The 16,278-nt window shown below is 52.8% G+C and overlaps 1 pseudogene; it reads left to right on the forward strand.

The window, feature by feature from the left end:
- The first annotated feature begins 4,891 nt into the window (after positions 1-4,891).
- Positions 4,892-5,885, forward strand: LOC147879238 (uncharacterized; annotated as a pseudogene).
- The last annotated feature ends 10,393 nt before the right edge of the window (positions 5,886-16,278 follow it).

A 16,278-nucleotide genomic window follows, 5' to 3' on the forward strand; every position in this document is an offset into this window, starting at 1 on the left:
AGGCCCATCGGACTCGCTACTAAAGAAAACTCATCCCCCGCGCCGCATCACATCGTAGTGCCAAAATCTGATGATCACGCGCATCCATAATGGTTGGGTGCCGACGATACAAGTTTCGCCGGCACTTGGGAATAATCTGGCATTTGGCCGGGCTATCGGCTAGAGAAAACCCCACTCAAGCCCTTTGGCCCGAAGGGCACCCGGCAGCAAGGAAAGGCGGCTAGGTTTGAGATGTTTTGGCTTCTTTTTTGGGTTCCTACTCGTGCTTCGAGTAGTCCTGTCTATCCACCTCTCCAAACACAATATCTTGAGTACCGGTGATGGTGACCACGTCTGCTGGCATGTGATTTTTGGACATAGAATCGGGTCCTTGTGAATAAGCAAAGCCAGGTGCTCTTATTTTACGACGATAAGGACGATTGGTTCCATTACTGACTGGGAACGCACCAGATTCTCCTTTAGGTGCTTCAGCTGCGGTATGGGTAGAAGAAGCTGGTACAGAAGACCCCTCTGTATAAGGTTTGGAATGGTGAATTGAAGTAGGGTGGACATCTGATTCGGACCGTAGTTATTCAGGCCTAGTTCCTGGGGCAAGAAGCAAGCTTCTGCTCTTCCTTAGAATCATATTTCTCTCTCCGAACCTTACGCGATAGTTTCCCATCATGAGGCTCTCTATCTCTAGATTAAGCCATTACCCGTTGGACGAGAAGCTAATTCGTTCAGAACTCAGTTGACCATGGTGCCAGTCCTGATGATACTTAGCACGTAACAGCGGGATTTGTTTTCGGTTTTCAGCTATCCCCAATTCACTCTTTGCTAGTTTTCATTCTGGCTCCTATGCCCCTGACTGAACGTAATTGATGCATCTCCGGATCTGCGCAGGGCGCACTTTACCTAGACCGGAACGCGGGAGTTTGCTAACCCGGTTCATCAAGTGGGTTAAAACACTGGGAGTGCCTACCTTTGACAGTTTCTTAAGGTTGCCCTTTCTATCTATATACCTTGTCTCAGGGGAGCATTTCACCATTGCCGGAAATCGTGTACAGGCTACTCTTTTCGAAACGCAGTCCAAGATAACCTCATAAGGTATGCTGTCGAAACATCTCACATCTCGAAATGTCCGCTTCGATCACCCCGCTTTGATATTGTTGTTTGAACCTTTTTAATTTTAATGTCGTGTGGGGGCGCCGTCTACTTGGTTGGCAGCGCAGATGAGGAAGCAAGAACAATAGAACCAATAATCCTTTCTCTGCTTGCTTTTCCGAAAGCTTCTCGAACACGGAGCGGGAATAGAACGCGAAGCGGCGTTTTCTGCCCTGCCGGGCTGCTGCCTGCTGCAGCAGCCTCCGAGCCTCCCACGCTGTTGGTTTTGCCGGGGTCTGGGTCTGCTGAAACCGTGGGCATTTCGTGGTCTGATAATGTGGGTTCAGAGATATGTTCGGGCACCGCCTTCATGGCTCCAAACCACCTCGTCCCGGTAGATGGGAAAACTACCAATCTCTAGTATTTTTTCCTCTATCTCGTCTTCGTCAATTTCCATTCCTCGAGCCGGCGTGAAATTGGTATTTGCCTGCCTGAATAGATAATGCAGTGTTATGAATCCATTGCGTGTCCATGCCGTCCAGTGTTTCTGAGTCAGATCCGGGCAATTGCCCTTCGAGGGGATAAAGCACTTATCAGCTAAGCTTTCCCCGGGCCTTCGGCCTGCCTTTCCTCTTCCCAAATGTCGGCCCGGTAGAAGGGAGACCTCAAATAGCTTCGTAACCAGCGATCAGAGCCTCAGGCTTGGAAATAATCCCGAGAATTCCACATATTCTTTTCCGTCGCTGGAGCGTTTTTCCAGTTCATGGCCCAACAGGGGAAGTGTCAGTGGTTGATCTTCTATGGTCGTAATGCTAATCCTCTCTTCTGTGCTACCAAGCTACCTGATTCTCGATCGGGCGGGAAAAGGCGCGAAGAGAAAGAAAACGCAAAGCGTTTTCTCGGGTTCCCTGTTGCTTCTAAAGGCTGTCCTCCCTCGGCTGGAGGTTTTTTTAGCCGCCTACGTAGAGGACTCCGTATCCCTACATCGGATTTCTCCTTGGGGGGGTCCCGTGGTTCCGTATTATTGCCGTCGCGTTTTCCGGTTTCTCTCAGTGTTTCGACTTCCTGCTAGTTGAGTGGATAAGATGGCTGCGCTTTAGCTCCCTCCAAACCGGGACGGGAGTGTCCGGCAAGCCCGTTCTGATCTTGGACGCAGTACATCGGAATCCTAATGCACTACTACGAACGCTACCGCGAACCGCCTGCGATAGGGCACCCCCCTGTGCCAACTTTGGCGTGTCAGCTTAGTCATCCTCGTCAAGCCACCTACTGTCTAGCTCTCGGACACTTCTTTCTGTTTGAAGGTAGACGCTACGCCTCGCGCTTCCTGCTCTACCCCAAGGCGCGTAGCGCTTTCAAGAGGAAACCCCGGGCCCCTAACGGGGTCCCTCCTGAGGCTCCCCCCAACCAGGGGGGGGGAAGGGCCGGAGGCCGGTTTCATGCCGTTGGGCGTGAACCCGGAGCGCTCCGGCGCTCTCGCGCACTCCGAAGGTTATCCCTTTAATGATGGGGGAGCGCTTCAGCCGGAATGGGGCGATAGCCTTCAAAGTACTGGGGTGGCAAAGCCCCCCGGGAGGGGGGCGAGATCGAAGGGAGAGGGCCCCGCCAAGCATAGCGCTTCCCCGCCAGCGCCGTTGAAAACTAGCGTTTTCCCTGTAAGGAGAAGCGCTATGCGCCCCGCCTACAGCGAGCGGGAAAGCCCGGCGGGAAAGCGCGCTCCGAAGGAGCGCTGAAGCGCTTCCCCCGCCCCGCTGAGCCCTCTCCGGTTTTCCCGCCTAATGCTTTTCCACGTATTCCTTCCAACGGGATACGCTACCTTGGGATGCTTTACTCCTAACCACAGGGTTCCAAGACGGAGCTTAACTTGAGCCTCGGTTAAGAACGACGATCCACGTTCCACACGGCGCACGATTCCGTGGATTGTTTCATTTAAGGTCATGATGGAGGACATAGCTTACGATCATCGGCTTTAATCATGCCGCCGGGCATTTCATTGAGACGTTGTACAGTGATTCAAATACTTTATCACATCTCTTCGATACGAATACAATAACGGTCGTAGCAATCCCCCCTGGTACCTACTGATACGTCGGAATCCGATTAGTCATGAACATCGTGAGGTGCTGCTTTTCGCGAATCCCAGCATACTCCCGGTTGGGATAGGTAGGCCCTTTCGTCGGGCTTTCTCCCCCCCTGAGAACTGTACGTGGAAGTTTCCCTTCATACGGCTCAAATGCATTCCCAGAGGCCCCTGTAACGCGTCTGCAGGCGCTTGAGGATGAAGGGCATTCCTGGTTTATGCGTAAACGTCCATAGCACCAGATTTCAGATTGATCGGCGGGGATCCGGCTTATTTTTCGCCGACACAAACACCAGAAAGGCTGCGCATGCCTTCGGCCCGCCCGGCTCATTCTTCGCCAACACAAGCAGCAAAGAGATTTTTGCTTGCCTCAGGCCACTTACTGCGTGGCCCGCAACGGGGAACAACCATGACCAATAGAGTCGAAACGCGCGCTACATCCGCAGCAAAAGGGATGTAGTTCCGACGCGCAGGTTGAGGGCTCGTGCTAGGCTGGCCGGGACTAGTTACTAGTCTGCGGAGTCTGTAGTAATTTCTTTCCAGGTCTCCATACTTCCGTACCATCACAATTTTACGAAAGGCAGGTTGTTTACCTCAGAGCGCTACTTCGCCCGATTAAACTCTGTGCTTAAAGCCAAGCTGCCTCTGGATTTGCTTCAATCAATTCGTGGTGAAAGCCACTTTACCCAAGTGGGCCAGTGCAGGTCACGTACCCCTATCCGAGCCATGGTGGCTCGGCCTTTGCTTTTCGGGTCTTCCTCCACCCACATCTCGTTATGTGCTTAGCCCTTACGGACGCACAGATGAATATGGGCTTACCATGTTCCATCAATGGCATCTAACCTATGCCGATTTCGGCGGACCGTGCTCTACCCCGGTGAACTCATGCGGTTTCGACGTGCCCAGAGGCCAAGGGCGAATCCGTTCACAGTCCGTCAGACTAACCAGTCGAAGGTGGCCCTAGCCTCGCCTCGGTCATGCTTCACTGGGCTTATACACATTTGCTTACGCTGTCTCCCCCTCAGCTCACCCTAGCCCCCATCTTGAGGGACGTTGTCCTCAAGGCTTCACACCAAGTCTTTACAGTCAAAGCGTGCTTGAGTAGGGTCAGGCAGAACCGTTGCCCGATGGGAACTTCCCCCATATTGCTATCGATGTCTTCATGTCGCACAACCTCTTAACATTACACCGCTGGATCCCCAATCCAAAGCTTGCTGTGCAGTGACAGTACCAATATCCACTAATCGTTGTTTCCAGATACGGTTGTTGGTTAACATTTCTTCCGATTCGTCAATACGAGAAGCAAATTATTGCGTAAATGAAAAAATATCTCCACTCAAGCCCAAAGGCGGATCTTATGCCACTCCACCTGGTCATGTATAACTGGCATGCATCCTGGCTCCCGAGACTCTTTCATGGAATTCTAAAAGTTTTTCTCGCTCTTCAAAAGCCCACGGGAACGGAGTTGATGCTCCCGCATCCGTAGCATAAGTAGTTAAAGCAGGTAAATAATTTGGAATTCAAGTTATTTCGCGAAATAACACTCATATATATTGAGCTCATAATGATACCTCGCAATTACAAGGTCTCTCTACAGCTGAAGGATAAGCGTGTTCTTGGGCCATCATAGGAACATAGATAGGGTTGAAAGTTACTCGATGCCAGCTGCTGCTGTATGGCACACGTTCACTTGCATCACATACACAAGTGCTCTCTGAACCGTGCGAGATGGTCACCCATCACACGGCTCTCCAACTTGAGTTACCGGTTCTAGATTCCCAGGCGTTGGGTGCAGCGTTACCACGGTTTAGTTTTCGCCTTGCCGAAGTACTTCCATCCATGAGCATTTAGGTGACATCGGGGCTAAAGCCTTCGTTTGTAAAGCCAACGAAGCAGCGAACGTGGGTCGAAGGCCCGAAGGGCTAGGGAAAGTGCGGAGCGCGGCAAGCGCTCCTTTACCTCATTCCGGGATAACCTTCGGAGCGCGCAAAAGAAAAGCGGGGAGAAAGCGCTGGGTTGTGCTCCGGCCGGGACGGAAGGACCCCGGAAGTCGTACATTCTGGCAACATCTTCGAAGGGGGTGGAGTTGACTGGCCAATTCCCCATCCGGGTGTTCTGACTAGCACAAACCCCGCCCGGCACTGCTCAAGTGTGCGACGTCGGTCCGTCTGCCGATTTAGGCCCCTTCCCTTCTACTTTCTAGCAGCACTTTCTGTTTACACGGTTCCCAAAGCGGAAGGTAGGCAGGTACTACGAGCCCTCTGTCCCACACATCTATCCTAAAGTGTGGTTCACCGGTTTCACCGAATGCTCCTATCTCTCGGCAAAGGTCGTGTGAGTGTGCGGTTATGCTTCAGATGTTTGCTATATTCATATCGAATCCCGGTTTCCCTTATCCCCGGTGCACTCGCTTCAGATCTTCAACACACAAGGAAAGACGCGGTGGGGAGAAAGCCCTAGCTGCCCAACACGTCCGGCTGATCATTCCGCTGGCACCTCGCATTCACGATACTCCCCATTCAACTGCCACTTAAGGATGTAGTTGGAGATACGCCAAGAGTTGGCTATTCCCAGTTATCTCCTTTTACGACATGCTGTTGTCGTCGCCATATCCCATATGTCGATTAGTAATATCCGCCTCGCCGTGGGTCTCTGCAGCACCTCTAAGGAGGACTTCATTCATTCGGTGACTTCGCAGTCGCCCTCTGAACGATCAAAATGAGGTAAAGCTTGAAGATACGTTTTATACTCGATTAATTTTTCCGTGCCTCTAGTTGGGTAGGCGCCGGTCTTTTGTTGGCCAGATCCCCCCGGCAGAACCGTACGTGCAAGTCTCCCCGCATACGGCTCACGCCATTTCTTACGGGGGCCCAGCATTCATTCGCCGGTGAAATGTATCTCGTTCGGTAGCTTATGCGCGTACGTGAAATTTAGGCTGCTGCCCCCAAAGTTTTGTAACTTTCTTCCAGGGTCCCGGGGGGATACTTCCTCCCGGAAGCAAATTATCCTCTCTAGGCGGCGCTGTCTGTCGTACCGTAAACCCGCTAAGGCCTTGGCCTTAGGCCCGGCCCGTAGGTCCGTGGGGCCGGCTCCTCATTCTCACTCCTTTCCCCAGCTTGAACAGAATAAATCGGCCTTTCCATTCCCGTCAAATGACCCGGCCTTCCCGGCTTGACCGCCCGGTTATGCTTCCGTAGCTCCGTCGGTTCTCGTCCCTGCGGCTGGGCTGCTTTTCCCGCTTTCGGCGCGCGCTGGCGGGCCTACCACGCTTCGCGCCTGCGTCTCCGCCAGACAGTATTTGCCAGTAGTGCCATCCTACCCGACCTGAGGATTTGGTTTGTCCCTTGCGGTTAGCCTACCCATTCCAACATGGAACAAGTGTAGGTTGAAATAGGACCCCGGGCTGGTTACACGTTCCACTGTGCCGAGATGCGGAGGGTGCTGGTCGTGATAATCACCCCGCGGGGTATGCGCGTGCGCTCTTGACGGGCACTCCAGGACCCGCCAACGCGTTCTCGTTTCCGAGAAACCCCGGCGGTTGGCTTGTAAGGTAACCGAAGTAGGGGACTAAGGTTCTCCCTACCATTTCTCCCTGTTTGGACCTCTAATACGGATAACGAGGCCACCTTCACGACCTTCTCCCTTCCTTCCCTTAGGCGGTTCGCCTCACTTGAGTTGCTCGACAAACCTTTGCCCGGTGCTTATGACGCGGAAGTTGCCTCCACGCGCCACCCGTGCCAGGGAACAAGCAGGGCGTCGCTGGCGGCATGGGATATGCCGACTCGGCGTCAGCGGCTTCGTGCCGCACTGGAGTGATCCAATGTGCGGTTCCGCACGTTCTACCACTTCTCCATTCATTTCCGATACTGATCATGAAACACCATAAGCAGCGAGGTGTTAAAGTCCAAGATTCGAAGTGAAATTCTTGATTTGTTTGTTAGACGCCGTATTGAATCATTCTTGTTTTTCCCACCAGCCTACGACCGGACTTGAACCGGTTGCCGTTTCCCGGTACATGGGAATGCTCTACCCAAGGAGCTACGTGAGCCAAAATAGCCGCTGCTGTTTCTATTACTAAACAATGGAATTGCTGATCGTCGTGTAACTCTGATGAATCCGCATCCTATTATTATTACTATTTCACTCCCTCGACACCCTTTCACGCACGAGGAAGAAATTCTCCTCAATAGCGGCCGTAGGCACGGACGAAGCGTCGTCGCACGATTAACTTGCGTTGATCGTAGGAGCGCCTTCGTCCAAAGAAAGATGAGATGATCGGCCAACCATCTGAGAACCTTATCTGAGCTGTCAGAAACATTGTCTTTCATGGCATCCCACCAATGTTGGTTGGAAGGTGCCTCCGTATGCTGATGGCTGCTTTTGAGGGTTACCCGAGCAAGCGGACCACCCGTTTTTTGGCCGTCATTCACACGCACGCTAGGCGGCTTTGACCTTTTAATTAATCAATTAAAGCGAAAACAGGCAACGTATAAGTAATAAAAGACCTCGATTCTTCCAGAGTTGCAAGTACGACGAAGCGTCCATATGCAGCAAACAAAGTATCAGCGCTATTGCCAGATTCCATTCTATCTATGAATTCGGTCGGATCGAATTCAACCAAGGTTCCTCACGACTTCCATAGAACAGAATCCAAGTGAGACCATATCGACTTGCTTCGGAGATACCACCTTTTCGAGTCGAGGATCGGTCGACCTCGCTTGCCCGCTACTGGTGAGGGAGATCGCTCGCTGTAGCTCGCTCGCTACTGGTGAGGGGGATCGCTCGCTGTAGCTCGCTTGCCTATCGTTCGCTAGCGCTCACTCGCCTATCGCCCGCTGTTGCCTGCTTGTTCGTTCCTTTATGGCACAGCGAAGGGCACTAAACCTGAGCCAAAGGCGAAGGCACGCACTACTGTCTGGAGGGCAGAACTGGCTGTCTAAACCTACTGTCCGTGCGGCCGTTGGCCAGCAGCCCCAACCAGCCAAAAACACATGCCAGCCCAGACTCAACAAACAACATTTTCGAGGAGCCCTTCCAGGTGGGAAGGTCAATTCCCCTCTCCGGAAGGGAGGGAAGGAAGGACGGCAGATTACTTTGGCCGTGCAGAAGTGGGCGGGAAATAAATTCAGATTTCAGAATCAGCATCAATAATTCTTCGCAAGATATTCCTTATACTTCTATAAGAATACCTGATTCCAGCATACCGAAAATCTTTCGGTTCCGGGGAGAGGGCACTTCCCCGGCCTTCGTTCGGCCCCTCCCCGCCCCCAGCCGGGGACGGAATGGACTGTAGCTGCTGCTTGCTCTTTCCCCGCTTCGCCCCACCTCAACCGGCAATTCATCCCTTGCCGGAACCAGAGAATTTCGTAAATAGAATGGGAACCGGTCGAGTTCCCTAAAGGTTCTTCGTTTCCGCGAAAAATGATCGGAAAAAAGGAAAGATTTTCTTTGGGAGAATTGCTCGAAAGTTCGACGAAGAATTCGACCGGGGAACAACAGGGAACCGGGATAGAGGGGGGAGGGGTCGGACCTTCCCCCAGTGTTGGTTCGTACTGAAAAGTTCTATAGAAAGAAACTACAAACTATGAAAATGAAATGCAATCGATTATCTACCCGAGGAGGGAGAAAATCCCACATACCGAAAAAGGTCACGAATATAGTTAATCCAGGTAACGTAACGAAGGCATAATGATAGTAGGGTCGAGATATCACCGCCCTCCGAACCGGACGTGAAGGTCTCCCCTCATCCGGCTCTCTGCAGCACTTTCGAGGTAATCCCCATCACTGCTTCCCCTAATATCCGCCATGTACCACATGGGGGTTTACAGGAGATCCCAGAGCCTTGAGGACACTAGTAGTCGTTATGTATGGCTCTTGCTGAGATCGTTATTTCCCCGTGCTCTAGCTATTTCGCTCCCTAGACTCTTAACCGTATATGTAGATACGGTGGCTACGCCATATCTTGAGGATGGTAGAGGGCTGCTATTCCCCCTGTTTCAGCGGAACCTGGCACACCGCGACCTCCGTTAGATACGCCCACCATGCCTTTATCTATTTCGACACGCCTCGTGGACAGAAGGAACCCCATACCGGGACTCATTAACTTACGTTCTGGCTAGCACTACACCAACTCCGGTCTTCACGCTCCTACTGCCGCTTCTTGGGTTCGTAGAGTCGGGTTTACCGTTTACCCACCACGGAGCCTGGGGCCAACGGGTTATAACGTACTCTTCGCACAACAAATCCACTTTGAAGTTGACTTATTTGCTTGGCTAATTTTCAGAATGTGTACGAAATCCCATAAGGACCCAAGATCTCAATAGCACCCTTGTCTGAAGCTTTAAATGAGACTTCGTATCCGAAATGCAGAAACGATCTCACTGGAAAGTCATTAAGAACTCTATCAAGGAACCGGCGCTTGTTTAAAAAGCAATAGGGTCCATTACCGAAAGTACTAGTTCTAAAAGCGAAAAGGAATTCATTCGCGAAAAGATTTACATTATACGCCACAAAAGCCCCTAAAGTACTGAACAGAATAGGTATTGGTTTGGTAGTGATTGGAGTAGCAAACTCAGATTCGGCAGGAATCTCATTTTTGGGTAGTATTGAAAGGGAATTAGCCCAAAAATTGGGTAGGGGTCAAGACGTAAGCCCATTTCAGGCTTACTGAAGTGCCCTCCGAACCGCGTGAAATAGTCGCCTATTACACGGCTCACTAACTCTGCTTGCTTTGGGTTCGTGTACCTCTTGGGCCCAGGCGCAGTTTCATCCGTGCTGGGCCTCGGTTGGCTTTTGAACTTCCATATGGCATTTTATACAGAGTGGAACCTGCTTCCGGCCCGGCTCCGCCTTTTTTCCACTTAGATCCTTGAGCGCCCCCGAAGGATCCACTTTTTCTGTTGATTGGTACAACGCGCAGGGGCTATTGTTGGCGAGTTTTCGGCCTTTCCCGTAGAGCCATGTCAAGCGAGACATGGGGTTTTCGACTGGTCGCCCGTGGCTTGCTTGATAAGGCTCATAAGTATGTCTCGCAAGATCTCGGGATAGTAGCCAGCTGCTTGGTCAGCCTTTTCTCGTGTTTCAGTGACCAGTTTCCGGCGAACGTGCGCTTTATTATGCGTCGGAGTGAATCTCTATAGCGAGGATATAGGATCCCTTGGATCTGTTTGGAAGTACCTGATCCACCCACTGATTCCTCTCAGCTTTCTATCAGGTCATCAGTGACACCGAACGGGGTTCTGTCCGGTTTAGCGCTCGAGCGCTTGCGGTTTCCCGCACGCAATCTGAAAGACTTTGGTCATTCCCTTCTACTTGGCTGCGTACACTTCGGCCACGGAGGATCGCATGACGTAGGGGATGTGGATGAGTATTCGGCGTCCGTTCTGCGTTTGGACCACTCCCCCAGCCCGCGGAGGATACTGTTGATCCGTGAGTTGACTACGCTCTAGGGAGAGTGCATGAGTCCAGCAAAACACAGGTTCGTTTCCAAAACCCCGGATTGCAGTCTCCGGAAGTATTCGGCAGTGCCCGCGTTCGAAGTGAGGTTACAGTATATATATGTATAGGAAGAAAAGGGGGCGGCCAAGAAAACGCAAAGCGTTTTCTGCCCTTCGGCCGAGGTAAGTGCCGTGCCGGCACCCGAGTCCCCGGCCCCGGGTTCCCCCGGCAGGAGGAACCCGATTGCCTTTCCGGGCAATGGGGAAGCGCATAGCGCTTACCCCGTCCCCCACCCGTTCGGGTGGGGGACCTTTGGGATAGGAGGCCCGATCGCCTGTAGGTCCCGGAGGGAGACGTAGGCCAATTTCCAGGGGCAGACGCCACTCGACCGGAGGGGGAGGGGCGTAGCCGGTTTCCCCCGCAAGCAAGGGAGAAACCGGAGCGCTTATCCACACTTTCTCCCCGGCGCTTTTCTTTTGCGCGCTCCGAGGCGAAGGTTATCCCGGAATGAGGTGAAGGAGCGCTTGCCGCGCCCCGCACTTCCCTTAGCCCTTCGGGCCTTCGAGCTTTCGACCTACTTTCGCGCGCGCTTCGTTGGCTTTTTCGCGAATGAAGGACGAAGGCGCAAAGCGTTCGCTGCCGTTGCCATACCAGTCGTAGTTCTCGGCTTATCATATGCCCGGGACTCCTTCCGATATGCGCGTAATTTTTGTTATCCCCATGTTCAATGTCAGTTGGAGTTTTTCCCGGCTTCTGATTCCGCTCCTAGCCCCATAGCGTTTGACTGTGAGCCGGCGATGCAGAAATCGTCTGCGAACCTATTTCATTCGACGGTACTCAGGGTCCGAAGTCTGGGAAGCTTCATCGCCTTCATTAGCTCGTATATTGGGTCTAGGATCATCCTGATAACCTATTGTGGGAGTCTGTCCTGGGAAGGAGACTCCTAGCCGGGCCGGCCGTTTTTCCTCCTTTCCCTTCGGATATGTACGCTCGTATAGTGCTCCTTTTTTGCCCGGTGTTGCGGAGATCCGTGAGTCGTGATAGGGACGCAGTGATTGTGTCGCCGCAGTCTGGTCCAGGCGTCACCGATCCAGGCCGAGGGCACGAGCTTGCTGTAGGCTATTACCCATATTCCGATATTACATAGGAAGCCTGCCAAATTATTGTAACCCTTTTATGGTTTTCGGTAACGACGAAATCCGAAGATCTAGCAATGCATCCAATCCGTGCTGCTCGGTGTCAGCCTATTCACTAGGGAATTGGTATTGGATGTATCGTTAGGGTTTCCCTGTCCAATCTGCTACAGTTTTGCAGATGCATAGATCCCTTCCTCGCTAGTCGGCGCTTTCCGGAATGAATACGAGGCTACCTCGAGGGAGAGGGGTAGCAGGTACTATGGATCCTCTGACTCCCAACTGGGTTGCCCTCCCTTGTTGAGTCTCGCCGGTGTCGCCTGTAGGTCGTAATGCTTCGAGATGGCCGCCTTTAGTATCTCGCCCCCCGTGCGGTAGTGGGTAATCCGCTCCCATGCGACGCCAGGGTCGCTCTGCGTCTGGCCTGTCCTCTAGGCACCAAAGTAAGGCAGGGAGTGTGACAACGTACGTTCGCGCGCTTCCCCGGTTTTTCATTCCGGTTAGTTGCAGGGTTTGGTGGCCTGAAATTGACAAAAAATTCGCTCCGCCCTTCGGCTTCATCTCGTGTTGCATCGGGAAGCTCGCGAGGCGTCCTAGGGCAGGCTCCTATCATCGAGTAGGGCCGGCGAATCTCCCCCGAGCCTCGCTTCTGTGACATGCTAGGTTTCCCGTCTTTGTTTCCAAGTGGTCGGGTGAGTCCCATGCTTTGTTTGTGAATTGCAGTCTCACAAATGGTATCCCTACAGGTGACCTTACGGCCGCCCTACCTAAACCAATCATCATATCGGTCCCTAAGCCGCCCCATTGCTGCTGGAAAGGCTCGGCTTCGAAACCGTACGTGAAGCTTCCGCCTCATACGGCTTCTCTCAGGATCGAAGATCTTCGTTGGCTTTACGAACGAAGGTTCGAAGAATTCCGTGTTTTCGGTATGGCAGTGCTTGTGTAGGAGTTGAGGTTGTTGTACACGAACACTTCTCTAAAAGTCTTTGTTTCTCCAAACGATTCTAGATGGATATATGAGGCAATCTCTAGATATATGTATACCTAGATATAGATATGGATTGCCTAAACAATTTTTCTCTGGGCTGGGGCCACTTCGGCCTCCGGCCTTTGTTCGTAAAGCTTTTTCTTCGCCGCTTGTAGCTTTATCGGTCTCAGAGAATAAAACGCTTTACGTTCTATCGGGCTCTTGTCTCACCTTTATGTGCTTCTAGCTAGCCATCCAACTATTCGGTCTGGCGGCCAGGTCAGATCCTTTTTCAACCCCTAAGGCCATTGTGTAGGAGTCGTACAACACCCAGTTCTTCTGGTGTGCTTTCCCGATTCAGCTTTTCGGGAAGTACTTGAGTTTGATTTTCTCGCGCGCGACCGTCGGTACACCTATGCTCGGAGCTTCTGAGAAATGTCATGGTCTAGTCTCCGGAATACGCTGCCGCATCCGAAGTCTCTTAAATAGTTGCCCCATCCTACTATTTTGTTGGGTACCAGGGTTGCGATAAGTTGGTGGGCTGCTCTTCTTCTTTCTCGTTGAGACTTGGATGGCCCGTTGAGTCTCTTCGAGAAATCTCTTAGAGACTTACGAGACGGAGTTCTTGAATTTTTGGCAAAAGCCCCATTTCCGGATATGATGGATTGAGAATCCGAATTGGAACTCGGACCTGGTGTTGACTATCCGGCCGGGTATTCTCCGGGTGCAATTTCAGTCCCATGGGCTTTCACCATTCCCCGCCGGGATGCCTGAGCCTGTTCTGTGACCTCCCCGGATTTGTGGAGTACAACGGAGTGGTCGGCATATCTAATTAGTCTCGAAGTTGGTTCTCTTCTCTGAGGTGTACTTTCGGTGACTACTTTCTTAACGAAAAGAGCTGTCTCCATCTTATGGAGAGCAATGTTGGCTAGCAGCAATGGGGAAATTACGCCACGGGTGCCCATCTCACTGGTCCCCACGGACTGGGGATTATCTTTACTAAATCCGGTCATGATGTCAGCTCTTTCAGCCAGGCTTTAACCCGTTTGGCTAGACTAGGCAGAGTGTTAAGTTTGTCGCTTCGTGGTTGATGATGCTGCGATTGAAATATTTGGAAATGTCCGCGTCCAAAACAGAATTTGGCTTGGCTCGGATGACTAATAATATGGCTTCGATGGCATTCATCCCGGCAGTTCCGTCCAGGTGTCTGAATCCATGGTTCAAGCGGGCTTTCTTCTCCGGTTCCAGGGCCATCCCGGCCAGAGCCGGCTGGGCTCTGTCTTCGATGACGGAGATGGGGGTACGCCCGCCTTTGCTCGCTCTGCGAACAAAGTTGGGTCCGCCCCGCGAAAGCCCGGGCCTTTTTTGCGTTTTCTGCGCGAAGCAGCACCCTTTCTTCTTCTCCGCCGCCAGCGCCGTAAAGCCAACGAAGTAATTCGACCCACGGGTTTGCCGCGGATAGCGCTTTCAGGGTAAAGGTAAAGTGCTTATCAGCACTAAAAGCTTACAGCCCCGGCTTTATGCCACCCGCCAGGAAGGAGAGGGGCGAAGCCACCCTCTCCCCTTCGGTCGAGTGGGACCCCGCCCGGGTCCCCCCTGGGTAGGGGGGGGCTACAGAAAGAACTCCGGGCCCCCCAAACAAAACGAGGGAGTCCCGGGTCCCGCTAGGGAGACTTCGCTTTGGGGGTAGGGGGCCCAGCGGGGGGCGCGGGGAGGTCCCCTACGGGTGTAGGCGCGGTTCCGATAGGAACCCGGGAAATGGCGTGCGGGGTAAGCGCGTAGCGCTTCCCCGGCCGGTTTCGTGCCCTAAGCACGAAACCGCCAATTACCCTCCACGGGGTAAGTTATACGGTCCCGGGGGGAGACGAGACCGGAAGGAGGGGTCCGCGGGAATGCGATAGCCTGGGGTGGCGAAGCCCCCCTAGGTCCCGGAGGGAGACTCAACGGAGGGTAACCCCGGGGTTGCGTAGCTTTCCCCAGCTTTCATAGCCCCTACGGGGGGCCTTCGGCCCTACGAGTCTCCCCCCCCCGTGTTGCCGAGTATCTTTTGCTGGAAGTCACTTTGTCGGCTTCACGAGCAAAGGAACCCTCAGGGCCCTCTCCGACCGGGTAACCCCCTTTATGTGATGTGTCCCCGGGGACTCTTCATTTTCCGCGCGCGTTCTTACCGAACCTTCATTCGTGTGGCCAACTCCGTGGGGTTCACCTCACCTCCACTTGTTGGTTTAGTGGTTGGCGAAACGAATGAGGGCTGAAGGCGCGAAGCGGTCGCTTTCCTCTTTCTCGGGCTTCGGTATCCATATCTAACAAATGGGTGTTGTAGCCTTCCTATCCAACAGGAGACCTCCTCTCGCCGTCTCTATTCTTTGTGGCCCTGAGGTCACCACTCACCCCACTGTCGAGGTCTGGGGTGTTTTTCCCTTGGTTATCTCGTGTGACTCGTCTCACTAGAGTCTTGCGTGTATATTTCGTATGAGTCGTCTAGATCGGAGAGCACGCATCTTGTCCGTATCGTTCGTTGGAGCAAGAAGCTTGTTGGTAAATTCTGGGTTGGAGTCTACAACTGCCTCGGCCTTAGGCGTTGGGATTTGTTCCCACCAAGGTATCGTTCAAGTATTATCTATGTAGAACTTACCTATGACCCATTCTCCTTTCCATTGACCACCGAGATCCTAAGTCTCCAAGTGGGCATATCCCTAGCCGCCGGGGCCTTTGCTTTTTAGAGAATCCCGCTCCCGTAGGGCTTGTAGCTTGGCAGCCCACCGCAAGGGAACCCTACCGGGGTATTCCAGTTTCGAGGGTATTGGATAGTTATAGCGGCCCGTAGGCGCAAGATGTACCTCGTGGGGCGGTCCCCTGGACATAGTCCTTTCATGCAGTGGCCGTTTATTAGTCCATGGTCCATTGGATGTTCGGTGCAAGGCCAGAAATTGACACTGCTTGTACCCCTCGTTCCTGCCCTTCGCTCACTGGGCCTGTCCCTCAGTGTGGTCAGTACTGGATACTGTCAGGCAGCAAAGCTTACACTTGTTCACTCATGAAGGTTCACCGGGGCCCCTTTCCCCCCCCCTTTTTTGCTTACTTGTAACTCAGAGGCTGCCAGACCTCCTACAAAGGGAAGAGAGTCGACTGAACATCTCAGCCATTGGCGGGAATTTCGCTCGCATCCAATCCTCAATTATTGTTCACCTCGCTCGGGTCGTGTTGGGTGAGCAACAGCCGCTTCGTCACGGGACTGACTTATGGGCTAACAGGTCACACTTTGGCCAAGTATCCTACGAAAATACTTCCGAAAGCCAAAAAGATTAGGAGGATGGCCATAAGAATGGGCGCATCGTGGCATCGTAAGATGTCTCGCTTGAATGGATTAGTTGGTGCTGGAGATGTTGAGAGGAGTAAACGGAAAAAATAATAGGGAGTAAAGAAGACAGAGACACTTCCCAACCGGAAAGCAAAGTTACCACTAATGGTATGATCGGGATGGGTAGGCTCTTTCAAGCTTCCCCCCCTCAAAGAACCGCACGTGCAAGTTTCCTCGCATACGGCTCAAGCGGCGAAGAAGAGTGACGGCCGGGCCG

Source organism: Dipteris shenzhenensis, unplaced genomic scaffold, assembly GCF_047967505.1.
Source record: "Dipteris shenzhenensis isolate YYH24624 ecotype China unplaced genomic scaffold, Dip_SZ_1.0 scaf0061, whole genome shotgun sequence".
NCBI classification, from domain to species: Eukaryota; Viridiplantae; Streptophyta; class Polypodiopsida; order Gleicheniales; family Dipteridaceae; genus Dipteris; species Dipteris shenzhenensis.